This window comes from Armigeres subalbatus, chromosome 2 (assembly GCF_024139115.2).
Source record: "Armigeres subalbatus isolate Guangzhou_Male chromosome 2, GZ_Asu_2, whole genome shotgun sequence".
Classification (NCBI taxonomy): domain Eukaryota; kingdom Metazoa; phylum Arthropoda; class Insecta; order Diptera; family Culicidae; genus Armigeres; species Armigeres subalbatus.
Window position 1 is genome coordinate 45,371,607 of NC_085140.1, and position 15,954 is coordinate 45,387,560.

Genomic DNA, 15,954 nt, shown 5'->3' on the forward strand with positions numbered 1-15,954 from the left:
GATTGGTCCGATGGGAATACCGAAAGGGGTTGGACCTCCAAGCTTGCAACGTTTCGTTGGCTCGTTTTCTTCTGCGAGTTGACGTCGTCAGTTCATGTTGGGTTCGGATTCAGACGATCGCCACTGTCGTCTTCCTCATCGTAGTCAGGTAGGCTTGATTGGTTGGCGATTAAATAGATGTGGGAACGTCGCAGTTCTGCGCGATCGACGAATCTTCGTCACTAAGTCGAAGGCTCTTATAGATGGCTTCTAGTTCGTTGATAGCATCTTCCAAATTGGCATTCTTCTGCTTTTGGATAATTCTTCCTCCGAACAGGAGTTGCGCTTGTAATTCCTCAGTGGGTGGAGGCGGTGGACTTCTTACATAGTGCACATTGGTAGGAGTGTTGGAGTCACGTTCTGCGCTAAACTTGCGATATGTTGACGTAGGAACGGGTGCTTGTGTTGACTGTGCAATGTTTTGGCAACATATTCTTCATATTTGTTTTGGGAGGCGAACGGAACTTCTCCTTAGAGTCCTAGGCTTGCCGGAGGTATAGCCGCCATTGATCACATTGTGCTGATCCTCTGGCTGATCGCCGCAGATGAGGTTACTTAGCTCTCTGGATAAATCGTGGATTCGACGGTTCATTGCTTCCAGGGCACGAGCTGGACACTGACGGGAGTTCACACCGGTACCTGTTGTCTACGATCAGCAGCCCGTCCCGTCGTTGAACAGAGCTTTGATCTTATATCTTCGCCAGAAAGCGGACGCGGATTGTGAGGAGTTTTCGAGGATTGCTCCTGGGGTTCTTGTTTGAGGGCGTGTTCGCATGTAAGCCGTAGTTCCGTAGATTGGCTGCGTGCTGGTCGGAGCTGCCTGTTGCATCTGTTGTGATGGTTCGTAGGGTTCGAATGTCCGATCTTGTATTTGAATTGGCTTGCGTGATCGAGGCGTTACGTCCGTTACATAACGGTACTCGTTTGGCCGTTTGGCTGTTTGATGCTGTTGTTGTGGCTGCGCCTGTTGCAGTGGCTGCGCATGTTGCTGTGGCTGCATGTTGCTGTGGTTGATGGTGTGGTGTTGGTGGTTGGGATGCAGAACTATGTAGCCCTGGTTAGGAGAACGGATTGATTGCTGTGGATGTCGGAAATGTATCGTTTCTGTGTCGGTTCTGGCTGCACTGAAGCAGGCCGTGGTGGAATCACGGCATGCATGTTTATAAACCTTGAGGGTTAGACGGCTGTTGTTGAGAGTGATGTTTGATCCCCAGAGCCGATCATCACTAGTGCATTTGCCGTTCGGTTGAAATGTTTCTATTTTGTTGAGACGTTCATCTGGTAGCGATCGAGGCGTGGAAATAGGCCGCATTGGGATGCCCAATTGTGAGCCTACGCTGCGGATCTCTTGGAGGAACTGGTGGAGGACTTCAGTTGAGTCCTCATGGAATTTGCTTTACTTTGAATGTAGAAACTGTTTTCATACGTAACCGAGGGGTTGACCTGGAATACTTGTTGGGGCTGAGCATAGGGATTCGGAGGATGGATGTGATGAGGCACATTGGTGAGACTAGAGAATTTCTGAGACTGGGGTGCGTCCCCATTGGGTGACAATCGGTGAACGTTGTCTACTGATTGAATGCTTCCGTGAAGCATGCTGGGAGAAATGGGCTGCGTATGCCAGCGACTTACGGGACTACCTTCGCCATCTTTTGACATTCGCTTCAAATATCTTTCAGTTCTCGCCGAACGGGACTTCCTGTGCGAACCACCACTTTGATTTCCCAAGCTATCATCGCTCCTGAATCTGGTCATGGATGATGATCTATGTGACCCTTGATCGCTTTCTTCGCCCTCCTTCGTTTTTCCACGGTCCAACCGTGATCCCCTTTCCATCGAACCCATCGAAACTACATACTTATCGATCGAGTTAACGCTATCGCTCTCTCTGAAACCGTAACTATTTTGTTCTGATTCTGACTAACGACTATGTGATCGAATGTTTAATTTGTTGGATCGCTTTTGCGATTCTTCATTCAACGTGCTCGTCTGCGATACGGCTTGCGTTCGGTTGCTCTTCAGCGGCAGAAAACCCGCCTTTCGATCTCTTCCGAGCTGAGTCGTACTCAGTTCCTTCTTTGTGCTGTTTTCCGACGGAACAGATTCCCAATAGACCACTTTTTGTCCTTGCCGTCCTTGGAGGCGCCGTTACTGTTCTTATTTGAGACCTTGTCCATGTCGCGCTTCTGCTGCTGCTGTTGTACGTGCAAGGTTATGTCCTTTGGTAGGGGCAACTGGGGCCTCCAGGGCGAAGCCGTCTGAACAGTCTAAAAGTAGAACGAAGAGCGAAGGAAAATAAATTAGTGATTGATTGCATGGGCCTATGCGGTGGGGATAGTCGCTGTATAGTGCAGTAAAATAGAGAAATGTTAAAAATGTTAAATGTTTGCAATAGCCCTGATGGAAAACGTAACCTAATTCGATTTCAATGGTATTTGTTATGTAAATGAAGTCAGTGTTCAGATAAACCATACCTTTAAAATACAAGAATCGGCAAAGCAGCACATACCAACATCTTTCAAAATAGGTGTTTGTTCTAATAAATTGCACTGAAGACACTGGAATACATCAGTCTGCATTAAAGAGCCACACTTCCAGTTTCAAGAAAACACAAGTTTCATTTCCGTTTAAGTGGCGTCGCAATATCTACCCATCGCTTCTTGGTGGTTTTAAATTCGATGTGTTTCATATCAGAAACAAAACAGAATAAGTTGCAGAATTAATAACACTTCGGTTCATTGCTGTACGACAAAGTTTCTGATATGTTGCAAAAATACTTTAGCTCAGCTGAGCAGTTTTTATTTTGACAGTCCCTGCATATTCGTATCAGGTACAATGAAGTTACAAATGACTTTGTTGTTTATGTAGTGCACTTTGTAGCAGAATTTCCCAAATAAATTGTTGGTGTGATAGTTATAGTAGAAGGTTGCAAATCTCAAGGTCCATGGTTCGATTCGGTTGGTTTGTGTTTTATGTTCTTTAGCCGCAAGATGTTGCAAATAGGCTCCACCTCTTGCGCTTTTTGTGTCTAAAGGAGTTCCAAATACGACGCGTGTAGCATAAGTCAGACTAGTAATCACACACAGTTGTTGTTACACACTGAGAAACGAGGTGTTCTTGGCGCGGAATATGATCCTATGATGTTTGATAATTGGGAACATAGCAAAAGGCTGTAGTTGATCATTACGCATCAGAGGTGAAGGGCTGTCTTTGGCATAAATAAGTTTTAACATCAATGATAAATCGATAACCGAAGCAAAACATTGGAAATAGAAAACTATTATTTGTTTATTTATTTATAATTATTTATAATTCATCTAGCATTCAATAGCGTTAATGAATATCATGACTATTGTCCTCAATAAGGTTCTGCCTTTTTAATCGGCTTACAAACCGGGATGTGGTCCAAATGGGATGGTTATAGCCAAATAGAGTGCGATGAAATCCAATATGCAGCAAAGTACGGTGTCTCAACATTCTTCCTGGATGCTGGTTCATTAGGCCGAATGGAATTCCAAATGTTGCTCTCAAATCCGCGATTTTGGCGTTTTCGGACCTGTTCAGGATGGTGCTGCAGAAGTGTTTAGTAGATGGCAATTTTCCAGATACGTGGAATATCCAGAAACTAGTGCTGTTGCGAAACCAGGAAACCGGGGAATCCAGCATCATATAGGTCCATTGTTTGCTGGATAAACTGGGGAAGCTTCTGGAAAGGGTCATCCATAATGGCTACACAGTTCACGGAGGAAGACTGGATTATCGGAAAACAGTTCGGATTCCGTGAAGGCAGATCGACTGTGGATGCAATCAGGACAGTAATTGAAGATGCAGAGAGGGCGTCCAAGAAGAAGAGGAGCGGCAATCGATTCTGCGAGGTAGTGACGATTAACGTTAAAAAATTAACATGCCAGCTAGGAGGCTATAGTCGCAGCACTGCATGGAACGCGAATCCCCGACTTCTTATATAAGATCCCTAGGAGCTACTTCCTAAACCGGATTCTGGTTTACGACACGAATTCGGGGCAGAAGTCGATCAGGGTTACGGCGGGCGTTCTACAAGGGTCCATACTAGGCCCAACGTTATGGAATGTGATGTACAAAAGGGTGCTGACGCTGAAGTTTTACTGAAGATTTACGGATTCGCAGATGATGACGTTCTAACGATAATCGGTGAGTCACTGGAGGAGGTTGAAATGCTGGTGGCGAAAGCGACCGACGCTGTAAAACCTGTATGAATGGAGAGCGCTGCAGCTGGTCTCACCACAAAACGACGTGAGGCTGGTCAGCAACTGCTAGTAATCCAGCGGATGGAGATTACCATCGGAGGGCGACGACATCCCTTCGGTGCGGACTCTGAGACATCTAGGTGTGATGATTGATGACCGTTGAACTTCAACACCCACGTGGATTATTTCTGTAAAAGGCGCTAAAATGATCAGTACGTTAGCAAGTATCTGCCGAACGTCGGCGGTCCGAAAGGCAGCAGTAGGCGTCTTCTAACGACAGTATCATACTCGATACTAAGGTACGGAGTTTCAGCCTGGGGAGCGTGTTTCGCCTAATGGCCATTCGAGTCGCGAGTGCGTACCGAACCATTTCGTCGGAGGCAGTTTGCGTTATCGCTAAGATGATTCCAATCTGCATAACCCTAGCTGAGGATATCGAGTGCGACCAACGGAGAGATACCAGAAATGTGAGGAAGGCGGTGAGACTGGACTCTATGGTGAAGTGGCAGCAAGAGTGAGACAATGCGTGTTGCGTAAACGCATTTTAAATTAGAACTTCCAATATTTGATAATTCTATAAAATTTAAGCATCCCTAGATCCATAGTAGCTCTATGTGTAATGTACGTATTATAACTTGAGGAGGTGTAACAATGCAGGAGCTTATTGTGCTTCGTGATAATTTCACCGAATTTCTTTGTAGTGTTGCGGGAGGTGCACTAGACGCCGATTCTCCCTCAAACAACGGATCAAGGTTTGTCATTTCGCTGTCGGAGAATCATAATTACGGAATATTCCCCGTTGGATATTAATCCAACAAATATATTTCGTTTAGTTCTCCCTTTGTGTTGTGTTCGTATCAGTAGAGCAAAAAATAGTGGCAGTCCGTATTCTGGTAATAGTTCAAGAGAGACGTGACGAGATTTAGGTTACCAATTCAGCATGTAGATAGTAGGCACTAATTTAATATTCCAGTTCACTAGACTTAAGTTTAATTTTAGATAATTTTTACACACTATTTTTAAGGCTTTTTAGGATATAATTAGTACTGCGTTTTCGTTCGTCAGCTATATCAAAGATTTTCCTTTTGTTTTGTTCTGTTTTGTCCACTCACCCGGTGACAGGCCAGGCCTTCACTCCATCCGTTTCCGTCATCGCCGCGTCTTTGCAGGATTGCAAGCAATATAGGCCACAGTCGCATGTGCGCGCTGGCCTAATGGGGTAGACAGTCCTCAGCATCGTTTACGCAACAATGCGGATAATGGAAAGTGGACCATCGGTTCATCCCCAATGTGTCGACGTGGGTGAACAGGGAGCATAGTGAGGTGAACTTTACACCTCCACAGTTCCTGTCCGGACACGGTTGTTTCCGCCAATATTGCACCGGCTTATATCATGTAGAGGAGACTCAAGGCATGTGGTATTCGACTGCCCCGAGGTTTTCGGAGGCACGTGGAAGAATGCCTGTCATAAGGGCGGACAACATCGCTGAGCGAATGTGTTGCGATGAAGGTACGTGGAGTGCACAATCGTGACGCAAATACTGTTAGAACTGGCTGTGGATTGAATAGAAATTTATTGGAACGTGAATGGCATGTTATTGGAATTTTAGTGATGATGGATTGGATTGCGATTGAGTTGTTTAGAGTTGGAATTGTATTTGATTGTGCGATTGGATTGGAAGTGGATTTGAATTGCATTGGAATCGGATTTCCGATCCATACAGGAATTCCTCCGGATGCTCACAGAGTTTCCTCCGGAAGTTTATTCTGGAGTTTGTCCAGAAGTTCGGTCAGGAAGTTCCTTCCGGAATTCCTCCGGAAGTTCCTTCCGAAAAGTCTTCCTGGAATTCTTCCGAAAGCTTTCCCTGAATTCCTCCATAAGTTCCTCGTAGAATTTATCTGGAAGCTCCTCCCGGCATTCCTCCTTAAGATCCTCTCGTAATTGCTCCGGAAGTTCCTTCAGGAATGCCTTCACAGGAAGTCCTGGATTCCTCCAAGTTTTTCCAGGCATTCCTCCGGAAGTTCATCCCGGGATTCCTCTGGAAATTCCTCCGGAAGTTCCACCCAGAATTTCTCCGTAAGTTCTTGCCTGAATTCCTTTGGAGTTCTACCGAAAGTTCCTCCAAGAATTGCTCTGGAAGCTCCACCCGGAATTCAACCGGAAGTTTCTCCTGGAATTCTTCAGGATATTCCTCCCGGAATTCCAACTGAAGTTCTTCCCGGAAGTTCTTCTACTCCAGGAATTGCTCCGGAAGCTCCAACCGGAATTCAACCTGAAATTCCTTCCGGAATTCCTGCGGAAGATCCTCCGGATATTCCTCCCAGAATTCCTTCGGATGTTCCTCCCAGAGTTCCTTCGGAAATTTATCCCGGAGTTCATCCGGAAATTACTCCCGCAGTTCCTCCGGAAAATCCTCTAGAATATCCCCCGGAAATTCTCAGAAGGTTCCTCCCGGAATTCCTCAGCAAACTTCTCCAGGAATTGCTCCTGAAGTTCAACCCGGAATTCAATCAATTCCTCCTGAGTTCCTTCGGAAATTCCTCCCGAAATTACTCCGGAAATTCCTTCAGGAAATCCTCCAGACGTTCCCTTATGGAGATCCGTTCCCCCGGAGATCTGAAATTTCTCCAATAATTCTGAGTTCCTCCCGGAATTTCTCAAAAAAATCTTCCAGGAATTCCTCAGGAAGGTCCTCCAGGATTTCCTCAGAAAGTTCCTCCAGAAATTCCTCCGCAAGCTTTTCCAGCAATTCCTGCGGAAGCACCTCCAGGAATTCCTTCAGAATTTCCTCCAGGAATTCTTCCGCAAGTTCTTCCAGGAATTTCTCCGGAAGTTCATCCAGGAATTCCCTCGTAAATTTCGCCGTAGTTCCTTCTGGAACTCCCCTAGAAGTTGCTCCGGAAGTTATCCAGAGATATCCTCAGGAAGCTTCTCAAAGAATTTCTACGGATGTTCATCCGGAAGTTCCTACAGGAATTCCTCCTGAAGCTTCTCCAGGAATTTCCCTGGAAGTTCTCTTACGGGTTTCTCCGGAAGATGCTCCCAGAATTCCGAAATTTCTCCAGAAATTCCAGAGTTCCTCGAACTTCACAAAATTTTTTTCAGGAATTCCTCAGGAAGTTTCTCTGATTTCTTGTGAAGTTCCTCAAGGAATTCCTCCGCAAGCTTTTCCAGAAATTCCTCCGGAAGTTCCTCCAGGAATTCCTCCGGAAGTTCCTCCAGGAATTCCTCCGGAAGTTCCTTCAGGAATTCCTCCGGAAATTATGATTATTCCATCAGAGCATACGAATTCTTCCGCAAGTTCTTCCAGGAATTTCTCCGGAAGTTCCTACAGGATTTCCCTCGTAAATTTCTCCGAAGTTCCTTCCGGAACTCCCCAAGAAGTTGCTCCAGAAATTTCACATAAAAATCCTCCAGAAATTCCTCCGGAAGTTATCCAGAGTTTCCTCTGAAAATTCCTCAAAGAATTTCTTCGGATGTTCCTCCGGAAGTTCCTACAGGAATTCCTCCTGAAGTTCCTCCAGGAATTTCTCCGGAAGTTCCTCCAGGAAGCGCTTTTTGTGGAATTCCTCCGGATATTCCTTCAGGTATTCCTCCGAAATTTCCTCAGAGAATTGCTTAGGAAGTTCCTCAAAAGATTTCTCCGGAAGTTCCGCTAGGAGTTCCTCTTTGAATTCTTTCGGAAGGTCCTCCTTGAGTTCCATTTGAAAATCCTCAATGTATTCCTCCTGCATTTTTTTCGAAAGTTTTTCCACTTTCAATCTGTGGATTTTTCAAAGGAAATTTCTTTAGAATTTTTTGAGAATCTGTCAATGAATTCTACAAAAAGTTGCTTCAAAATTTCAAGCGTGAATTATTCCGAAAACCTCCCCAGATTTTTAAAAATGTGCTCTCTCCCTCCCCCTGCCTCTGAAATTCTTGAAGAAATATCTACTGGCGCTATAGGAGAATTTCCATAAATTCCCAAAGAAAAATGTGCGACATTTTTAAATAATTAAATTGTCAGTCGCTTTTAGAACAAAATATGTTTGACCGAACATACGCTGTATGACAAGGGGCCTAGTGGCCTAGCGGCGACCAGGTCTAATATTATCAAACTGTTGATTTGATTTCATCCGATCAACTTTGCAACTTTGAAACCGTCCGTCCGACAGTCGTACAACTTGTCCACAGAAGATCCGTCTTTGCTCCGACTCAACCAAATTTCCTGGGGGTAAACCAAGTTGTACAACACATCGGGCGTGTAGGGCCTTAGCAACGTACACACCAGTCAAGCAGTTTGACGAACATTGACTCCGCCCCAAGAAAACGCTTCGGGCTGCTTTGTTTGAACGTGTGTGAAGTTGTTCAACAACCATTTGACAGCTTGGCGGCTCAGTGGAAAAATTAAAACGGTTTGATTTTGGTTTGAGTTGTCGGTGGTGAGTCAAAGTTCGCCGAACATGTTTGAGCATTTGTAGTGAAGTTACAAACCTCTATATTTTTTGATGGTTGGTCCTTCGGTCGTTCGTGTGTGATATTGTTGTTCGAATAAATTGATTGTTCGTGTCGCTTTGTTAAAACTTGATGGATGTTTGAATAAACGAGGGGGAGTCTGTTGGTCGAACTGCTTGACCGTGTGTACGTTCCGTTAGAACAAAATATGTTTGCGTTTTTATCAATTATTTAATTTCAGTTGCTGTTATGATTTCAAATTGAATTACACAGGATTCTGTTTTTACACGATTTAATCGTGTGACTTCAACTACCACCAAAATCTTTGCAACATTTTTCAAAAAATCCTGCATAAATCAAAGAAAAATCGCTAAATTGAGAAAATGTCTTCTTCTTCTTCTTCTTTGTTGGCATTACATCCCCACACTGGGACAGAGCCGCCTCGCAGCTTAGTGTTCATTGAGCACTTCCACAGTTATTGACTGCGAGGTTTCTAAGCCAGTTACCATTTGTGTATTCGTATATCATGAGGCTAACACGATGATACTTTTTATGCCAGGGCAGTCGAGAACAATTTCCAATCCGAAAATTTCCTAGACCGGCACGGGAATCGCAACCACCCTCAGCATGGTCTTGCTTTGTAGCTGCGTGTCTTACCGCACGGCTAAGGAGGGTCGTAAGAAAATGGCCGTGAGAAAATGTATATCGTATAAAAACAGAATCCTGTGTATTTTTGAATGTGGAAGTTTGTTTATGAAACCCTTATCCAACTAATAATGGACACATAGCCAGACGACACTCATTACAAGTAAAAGCATTCTCGAACTTACTATGTTCTGGCCTGGTAGTTTAAAATGGTTCACTGAAGCTGCAGTAGAGCTAACACTTGCTAACTCCCGGACTAAAACTATAAGAATATATCAACCAGACAGCTCTCTACCATAATATCATTGGCTTGGGTTAAAGTTTACACACACATTGATCCACAATTCGGGGAAATCGCCAAATGTTGAACGTCTAAAATTATTGCCTATTATTGAACACCCATAAAAAATGCACCTGCCTGTCACAATAGGCGAATTACCCTAATCGTTTTATCCAGTGCAATACGTGTTTTACTTTCGGAGTTTTTCATTCAATTCCATTTTTTATGGGGTTATTCTAAATTGAATAACCTCGAATTTAAACCTGTTCGCAGTAATAAAGAAGACACAGAATTGTTTTCTCAGAGTGATATCCTATATGAATTAAATGTATAACTCATTGTCACGTGTCCTGGTCATAACAGATCTCATGTGCATTTCTTTGTCAACGGATTACCAATCAGGGATGGAACAGATTTGCTCAAATTACAGATCCAATTTTCCAACGAAACTAGAAAATTGAACTAATTGTAAACGAGTTCAAAACTTCATTTCAAGTTTATTCAAAACAGTAAGCTCTTTTTATTGAAAGAGGGATTGGATCATTCATTTCAACCATACCGATCATACCATTTCTATTGTCAAACCGTTAGAAACGCACTTATTACTGGTGTAGGATTACTGTCCCAGAAATATAAAACCCACTAACATGAAACGGTAAAATGAAGACAACAGTGCCGTACCGGTCATCAGTAAGCACCAAATCTGTGAATGAAAATGCTAATTACTCATCTTTGTGTTAGCTGTTAACTAGTGACATGGTCTGGTCTGTCGAAAAGCCAAGCCACTAAAATGCGCGCACGAGAGCGTGAAATTTCCCTTCGGTTTCGGCCTGACGATGCGGGATAACAAACGGCAACCGAACCAGCCAGCCAGCGTGCTGAATCCGTAGCTCAATTTCAAAAACTCGTCTTCTATTTCTCTACGTCGTCGTCGGAAGCGACATTTATTTTCCGTCGTTTTTCTACCGCTTATTTTCTTTGTTTGTCACTTTGTCACACGACCGTTCTAAGAAGACTAAAAGGGGAACCGAGGGGTGACAACATAAACGGGAAGATCACCGAACCTTGAAAAATGACATGACCATGAGAAGTACGAACTTGACACAGGTAGTTTAACTGTTTCGTCACCGTATGGCAGCACCTGTTTTCATTTGAATTCGTTGACACTTTACGTGAATTCTTCCGGTGGCCATCCTGCATTTCAGGAAAATCCGTGGAAGTCCGGGAAGAAGACAGATGGCCAGCAATTAGCTAATGCTCTTTGGCAATTGATTTTGTGCGAGAGTTAAAAATAACCTCCACGACGGGACTGCAGGTTGTTTACTCTTCGGAATACTGAGCTCAACGCGAACAAATACCAACCGCACGATTCGAAATAGCAATGGGAAATCAGAAGAAAAAAAAATCAACAGATGACTCTTACACTCAAAAATATCACTGCTTGGTTAGACATTTTCGCTTATGTTTTGTTTGGCAGTTGCTGCTGCTTCGGTAGTTGACCTTTCCTCCGCTGTGGCGCTCCAGTTCCTGAAAATCTTCGTCAAATGAGAATCTATTCAACACTTTTGCGGATGATTGAAATGACCCCCGAAGCACATCGTTCCCTAACCTCAACCAGCGGTTCACACGTCACTTGATGCTTCCTAATTCGCGGCCGCCATCAACGGAAACGATAACCCAAACAAAAGGCGCCTCAGTCGGCGGATGCGCGCCTTTCGACCAGAGTCCGTGTGTGAATCGTGCGATTCTCGACCGAGTACTAATTCGAGTCGGCTAGGAAGCTAAGTTAGTGCTACACAACCTCCCGCTCTCTCGTGCTTTCTGGTCTATAGCAGGTCTAGCGAAATCGGTTCGGAAGAGTTGCTGGCCACTAAGAAAAGCGTAGTAATTTGGGAGAGACTTTTCCAAGGGAGTGGACGATTCTCGAAACGGACTGTTGACGTAACTTTCCTTTGGTGCGTCGGCGTCTCGGCTCGGCATGGTGGCGCAGTAAATTATCGCTAATGCGCGAGAGTGAAATAAAATAAAATATATTCGCAGAAATCTTTACAGACAAATGTAAAAGACAATAAGGATTCACAACACTTCTTGTACTTCGGAGACGAGCCAGCCTCGGTGAAAGTCTCTTAATAAAGACACAAAAAAAAAAAAAAACAATTCTTGTACTTATTTTAAAGAAACCATTACAAACATAAATCAATTCTAATTTGAAAATTTTAAACAGTGTTTGATAATAAGTTGTATTGTTTTCATTAATTAAAAACGATGTTAAATTTGTATATGACACTTTCAGTTCTAATGTAAAAAAAAATCGGTTTATCATAGAACGTATACATTTTAATTCGAGACGGACGTCGGACTCTTGTTTGGGAAAAACCGGTGCTGGTTTGCTTGAGCGCCTGGAAAACGGCACCGAGCAGAAGAATCGTTTAAGTGGATGGGGTGGTAGGGTAGGTGAGAGCGGGAAGATGCGACGTTAGGAAAATTATTTTTGGCGATGAAATTCAGAAGCAGGAAGTGACACTGAAAACATTGAATCCGTTGACGGATGTGGGTGCATCAGCTGGGACTGTGAGGGAGTGAACAAGATTTGACACAAACAAGTTTGGGATATTACACATTTATTTTTTTGCCGGTACATCAGCAGTTGTGGAACTTTAATCGAGATTTGCCAAATTGAGCTCTCCGCAAACAACTTTTTTGGGAAATTTTGTTGTTGTTGAATGTCAATTCTGTTCATTATAATCTTCAACGATAACTATATGAAAATTATGGATAAAATATGAAAAACGTGAAGAGATTAAAGGATTTTGGATTTGTATGGGGTTGCATTGTCTCACAAAGCGCCTTCTCGCCTAGTATGCAGCACATTACCTGGTCTGGTTATAATAAATAATAAATATAATTAATAATAAATCAAAAGAGTTTACAAAACGCACCCTTGTACAGTGGTGAAAATCGTTTTTAGCGCGTTTATTTAATCATACTTTTATTATACGATTTAGCCTAATGGTGTCTTCCGAATATTTCATCAGTAGCTACTGTGCTTCTTAGGAGTATTCAAGCAATGATTGATCACTAAGTGATTCAAATTTTGACCTTTTGCTTCCTATCTTAAACGATGGCATTTGCCATTTTAATAATCGTCCTAAATTTCGTAATTTGGATGTAATTTGACTGAGACAAGCATTTTGAAGCTTGTATGAAAATTACTATGAAAACAGTACTTTTGTGAAAACTGTTCCATCATTGCCCTTAAGCTCTAAAAATGTATGAATACGTTACATATATGAAATTTAACAAGGGTAAATATCGTCATTGTTGTAAACGATTTGATGCTGGCAGCAAAAGTTATTATAAATACTGTGTGGGAAATTCAATTTATCACGTAAAAGAATAACATCAATATCAATAATGAGCAATTCTGTTTTCTTTATAATTTTGCAAGATTGCTTCGCAACAACTGACTTTCAGCTTAGGATCTATTCTATGATTACGATGCGTTAAATATATTCAAATATATTCTGAGCTGCTTCAGAAACGATCCTTTACATAAGTGGCAATTCTCATAGTAATTTTCATACCTTAATCAAACGACACGTACACCAAATTACATCCAAATCAGCTAAAAATTTGGGAGGACTATTAAAATAGCAAAACAATCGTTTAAGCACGGGAGCGAAAATTCAAAATTTGAATCACTCTATGATCACCCTAGAGTGAGATGAAAAAATATTTTTTCACTTTACAACATACGAGGTTTGTGTCTTCACAATAGTTGTAGCAAAACTTCTTTTGAAAAACTTTGTCGAAGACGCTAAGTTCGTAATTTCATTACTTTTGGAGATATATTACTATTTAGGTCGACAAGTTTATAAACATGATCATCATATAAGCATACAGGCATATGGAGACGCATGGTGCATTGTTTCATCAACTCCTTGGAACAAATTTTTTTTGTTTATAATATTCTGCATACCAGTAAGAGCCAACGATTCCATGAAAAAAATAATAGAGTCGATTTCGCTCTAAATATGTTTGAATGATATCCACCAAAAATAATTAGACCCGTATTTTTTTGTTCGGTCTTAGACAAAAAAAAAACGTTTCCAAAAAAATAAATGATTCAGGCCTTCATAACTTTTAAACCAATGGACCGATTTGCAACCTGTAGGCACGAATGAAAAGATTTTCAGTTAAAGATTTTAAAAATATCGTTTAAGGAAATAGTAAGCTTCAAGATGTTTAAATAATCAAAATATCAGATTTTTTATTTTGACCTTTTGGATTACAACGACCGTACTTTTTTTTTTTTAAATGAAAATTCAAACGTTTTACATACAGTTACCACCAAGCTGTTTTAGAGCCATTTTTTAATTTCAGTTTTTGTTATATACGCATGAAATGGCATGCGTCTCCATCACTTCAAAATGTCAATCACTTAAACAAAGTTGTCGACCTTCTAACTAATCAAACATAATAAAATACTTCAGAATGCATTATTGGTCTCATGTTCAATGTTGATTTTATTCAACTAATGCTCTGCGATACAAGATTTTTTTACGAGACACGAAATAAACCGAAATATTGATTTTTGTTGAATACCGGAACGAAACAAACATGTAATAAATTTTGTGTTTATTTAATAAGTCATCTTTATGTGCAAAAGATAGCTTATTATTTAAACTGTATCAATTAATAAACAAAAATAAACAAATGCTTTTCATGGGTAAGAAATTAAATAGAGATTGAAATTTTTGTAAGGCTACCTGACTCATGTATTGATTGTATTGAGATCATGATTATTTTACTTACCAAAACTCGTTGCGGTGCATCTTATAAATACCTAAAGTGACTATTCAAAGTGATATATTATTTATAAGCAATAACATGCCATTTAAAACAGGCAGTGAACTAGTCTCGTCAAATTGGGAAATTGAAACCTTTCACAAAATGAAGCTTCAATGCTCAAGCTGCCATAGATAGAGTGACAAATAGAGAGCTTACCTCCAAACTATATAATTATAGAAAAAGGATAAAGTTAGACAAAATCTGTTGTAATGCATGTTATAGCAAACTTTATCACGTTATCACGAAAGAACGAAGGAATTTCTGGTGAAGAACGAAACTCGTCTTGAGAACATCGAGAAGCAATTATCTCAGCAAATCATTCAATCACGCGTCTACTACAGCAGCTTCGACATCACATATCGAAACGGATGAGAAACAAATCATTTATGCAGCTTTTAAGTCAAAACCGTTGAGAACTTTGCATTCTATCCAGTGCTCTTCCAGAGTGCCTTCGACATAATAAGTCGAAACCGATGAGTAAATCATTCATTTCGACGGCTTGGAGTACCTTGTAGGCGGCGTTCAGCAATGTGATTGCGCGGTAGTTGCTACAATCCAGCTTATCGCCCTTTTGTAGATGGGACACGACACCTTCCATCCACTCCTGCGGTGTAATATGCATATGATCCTAATTTCCATGAACATGAGATCCAATGTGGGCTGCAAATGGTGGGTTGACATCAAGGAAGGAGCACCCAACAGAGCTCTGGTCCCCACAAGTCCCTATCTCACGCTTCCACGGTCGTCCGATGACAAAAGACCGCCAGCTAAGGTTGTACTTAGCTGGTAGTGCAGCTCTGAGCACTGTTGTCCTTCTGACATCAGCTAGGTAGGGAAGGTACGCCTCGAGCGTCTGTTCACCAGGAGGAGGTGCGGCTCAAACAGCGTCTGCTGGTACCAGACATCATGCACGCGTACAAAAAGGATGGGATTGAGCAAAGACTGCTACGCGCACATAAATTTAGCGCACGCGAGTCTCACGAGGCTTGTGTACCTCACATTAACATTGGTGAGTCGCATTGAAACATCAATGCGATCAGCTCATGCGATGTTTGCCATGGCAAACATCAAACAACAGCGAAAGTGCGTAAAACAGCTTGGGCGGGAAATTTTCATTCAATAATATCGCCGCCTAAGTAACGCCAGCTTGCATTCCAAGTGCATGAGATGAGTCTCGTGAGACTACATTGAGACACGCTCATTCAGTTATTTTATGCGCGCGTTAGCTTCTCTCGTCGCACAGAATCGAGTGCTACGTGAGCTTTAGCTCATGGCACACTGTCTCTATATGTATACACGAGAATTAAGAGACTCTGCCTGGTACCCAGCGGCTGATTAACGAAATGCTGTATCGCGTCAGCTATACCTAAGGTAGCAGCCCCATCATCGCGATGTAGGTAACGCGACCCCGGAGGTAGTTTACTGAAGCCTCTCAAATACCACGAAAATGGAGATGAAGAAAAAGAACGTTATTTTGG